The sequence below is a fragment of the Danio rerio genome, chromosome 8, assembly GCF_052040795.2.
Source record: "Danio rerio strain M-AB ecotype USA chromosome 8, GRCz13ab, whole genome shotgun sequence".
In the NCBI taxonomy this organism is placed as follows: domain Eukaryota; kingdom Metazoa; phylum Chordata; class Actinopteri; order Cypriniformes; family Danionidae; genus Danio; species Danio rerio.
The window spans coordinates 51,836,408-51,839,985 of record NC_141028.1 but is presented as its reverse complement, the minus strand read 5'-3'; the positions used below and the strand labels follow the sequence as shown (position 1 = coordinate 51,839,985).

The following is a 3,578-nucleotide window of genomic DNA, read 5'->3' as shown; positions in this document are numbered from 1 at the left end:
CCCGCCCAGACTCGTCAGTGCTACTAAGCCGACCAATCACAGAGCTTGCGCTACGCGTCGTTGCGACGTGTAGTTACATTTTTTGAGAGGTGCACGTCAGTGACGGCGATGGCCACGGCGAAGGGCTATGCGTCAGCGCCGTAGCATACGCCGGTGTTTGACGCAGAAGTATAAATCAGCCTTAAATAGTTGAGTTTTTAGTCGTTTCTTGAAAACAGCGAGTGACTCTGCCGTTCTGATGCAGTGAGGGAGTTCATTCCACCAACTGGGCAGATTGAACGCGAGCGTTCGGGAAAGTGATTTCTTTCCTCTTTGGGATGGAACCACGAGGCGACGTTTATTCACAGAACGCAAGTTTCTGGAGGGCACATAGATCTGCAGAGGTGAGAGCAGATAAAAAGGAGCAAAGCCAGAAGTCGCTTTGTAGGCAAACATCAGAGCTTTGAATTTGATGCGACCAGCAACTGGCAGCCAGTGCAAACGGATGAGCAGCGGAGTGACATGTGCTCTTTTAGGTTCATTGAAGACCACTCGTGCTGCTGCGTTCTGGAGCAGCTGAAGAGGCTTGATAGAGTTAGCTGGAAGCCCCGCTAGTAGAGAGTTGCAGTAATCCAGTTTGGAGAGAACAAGAGCTTGAACAAGGAGTTGAGCTGCATGTTCAGATAAGAAGGGTCGGATTTTTCTGATGTTATAGAGTGCGAATCTGCACGATCGAGCAGTTCTAGAAATGTGGTCAGAGAAGTTTAGTTGGTCATCAATCATTACTCCAAGGCTTTTCACCATTTTGAATGCAGTAATGGTTGCTCTATCCATCTGGATTGAAAAGTTATGGTGTAGAGTCGGGTTGGCAGAAACTACAAGCATTTCCGTTTTTGTGATGTTAAGCTGAAGATGATGATCTTTCATCCAGTGTGAAATATCCAACAGTTAGGCTGAGATGCGAGCTGGAACCGAGGGATCATCAGGATGAAAAGAGAGGTATAGCTGGGTATCATCAGCATAGCAGTGGTAGGAGAATCCATGTTTCTGGATGACTGGTCCTAGAGATGTCATGTAGATGAAGAAGAGAAGTGGCCCAAGAACAGAGCCTTGAGGTACCCCTGTGTTTAGATGCTGTAGGTTGGACACCTCTCCCCTCCAAGACACCCTGAATGACCTGTCAGAGAGGTAAGATCTGAACCATTGAATAACAGTGCCCACAACGCCCAGTGACTCAATCGTAGATAGCAGGATCTGGTGGTTTACAGTGTCAAAAGCAGCTGACAAATCCAGCAAGATGAGGACAGATGATTTTGAGTCTGCTTTAGCCAGTCTGAGAGCCTCCACGACCGACAGCAGGGCAGTCTCAGTTGAGTGGCCTTTCTTAAAGCCGGATTGCTTGTTGTCCATGAGATTGTTTTGAGTAAGAAAGTCCAGGACTTAATTGAATACTACTTTCTCCAGAATCTTTCTCCAGATTTCAATTGATATTTAGTTAGACTCCATATAGGTAAAGTCAAAGGCACAGCATTTGATTTAAGCTTGCGCTTAAGTATCATCACCTTTAAGTAGAAGTAGCCTGAAGTTGAGAGAACAGACGTCAATCTATAGCAAGTTGTATTTGTCAACAGGCATCTTCTTATTTTTTTCTACTTATCAATTAGGACTTACTGCCTCCTTATGGCACTGAAAACTACAATGCTCAGCATATATAAGTACACCCCTCACACATCACAAATTCATATTTTTAATAGGAAGCTACACAATATTATTTTTGTGCATATATATTAGATTGGTCAGTACTGAAGCCAAATCTGGAGCTTATCTAACAAAATAGCTTATGATAACGGTCCAAAAACAAGTACAACCACATTTATATCCATAGAAAAATATTAAAGACAAACTTAAAAAGAGGAAAAATCAAGAGAAGCAAAAAAAAAAAAAAAGTTGTTGTTGAAATTTTGTAGATTGCTATTTCTTTTATTTTTGCACTATTTAGCTTGAATTTAATTGTATTATCTTACAATTTCTAAATATGTTTGGTGAATAAAATATTACTTCGAAGTATTACTACTTATCTGCTTAATAAATTTGTTTTGTTTAAATGTACCAAAATACATTGCCTATATTCACTGAGAAATGGATAAAAATACTCATTTTCAAAATGGGCTGTGCTCAGTTATGCTGAGCACTGTACAAATGTACATTCTCTTTTAATTTCAGTAAAATTTTAATTGAAGGACATCATAACAATTACATCTAAATATAATACTTTTCATGTTTCATCCTGCGAAGAAGCTGAAATAGAGAAAAGGAAAACATTTTGTTGAAATGTTCAAAATATATAAGATGTTGACGAATAACATTACATCATGAAATATACTTACATGGAGTAGAGGAGTAATCGCTCTGTGACTTTCCAGCGCTTTGACCTAAATTCAAATGGGACTGTTAAACCAGGAGATATACAAAGACACTACAAAAACATGAATTGAGTTAAAGGGATACTTTACCCAAAGCTGTTTTAAACCTGTTTGAATATATTTTTACTGTTCAACACCAAAAAAACTTTTTTGATAAAAGCTGGAAAACTGCACCCTTTGACATCCATAGCATTTGCTTTTCCTACTATGAAACTCAGTGTTATTAAAATATAGCGTCCAACAGATAAAGAAACTTTGGGGCCACTTGGTTTGGAGTCACTCGAGTAAATACTAATTTTGGGTGAATTATTCCTTGTATACTATTTTTAATTTTACAGACAATGTACCAGTATCTCGTCTCCTCTTCCACATGATGAGTGCCGTTATGATGAGAACAAACACACATATGAACATCAGCACACTGATCACTACAGGCACACTGAAGGATCTGGGGTCATATTCAGAGACATCTGGAATTTAGATGGATTTAAAAAAGAAAAGAAAGAAAATAATTTAGTTTTAAAGGTTTGCTTTTTAGAAGGCTTCTTATTCTATACAAGCACTTATTGTATATAAAGGAAATAATCTTGAATGTGATTCTTGTTGTCCTATAGTGTTATTTGTTTGTCTTACCAAACATGATGTCCAGTTTGTTGTCCAAATTGAGGTGTTTCACTGTGCAGTTGTATTGATGTCCTTTCTGCAGCTCTTCTTCACTGATGATCAAACTCTTCCTCATCTGGTACGTCCCATCTCTATTGGGCAGAATCTCTCCTCCTGTGATCTGATCATCATCCACAGGCTCAGCATCTCTGAACAGGGTCAGGTTAATGTGACGTGGGTAAAAACCAGTAGCCAGACAGCTTATCTAAAGCCCTTGACAGTCTGATAGTTTCTTCTTCATGAGTCTCACTCTGGGTTTCACTACAGACAATGAAGATAGAATAATATTAATCACACCAAGCCACACACTACACTGCTTAGTGTGTAAAAACCATGTCCGTTCATTCACCTTTTCTCATCACATTGTTTTTTTTACTTTGCAGGTAGCCCTGCAAAATCTTTATGCAAATAGGATGATACACATTCATATATAAAAACTTCATATGAAGAAATTGTAAATGGTCCCATCAGGGCCGGAGTGAGACTCCTTTTCAGCCCTGGAGTTTTAAGCCT

At 39.2% G+C, this 3,578-nt stretch overlaps 1 long non-coding RNA gene across 1 annotated transcript; it reads right to left on the bottom strand.

Moving 5' to 3' along the window:
• Positions 1-1,712: 1,712 nt before the first annotated feature.
• On the bottom strand, positions 1,713-3,326 carry LOC147835779 (uncharacterized). Its single transcript, XR_015498414.1, has 4 exons — positions 3,036-3,326; positions 2,750-2,872; positions 2,367-2,411; positions 1,713-2,277 (listed from the first exon to the last, which is right to left on the bottom strand). It is a non-coding gene; the product is annotated as an uncharacterized LOC147835779 (long non-coding RNA).
• Between the last annotated feature and the right edge of the window lie 252 nt (positions 3,327-3,578).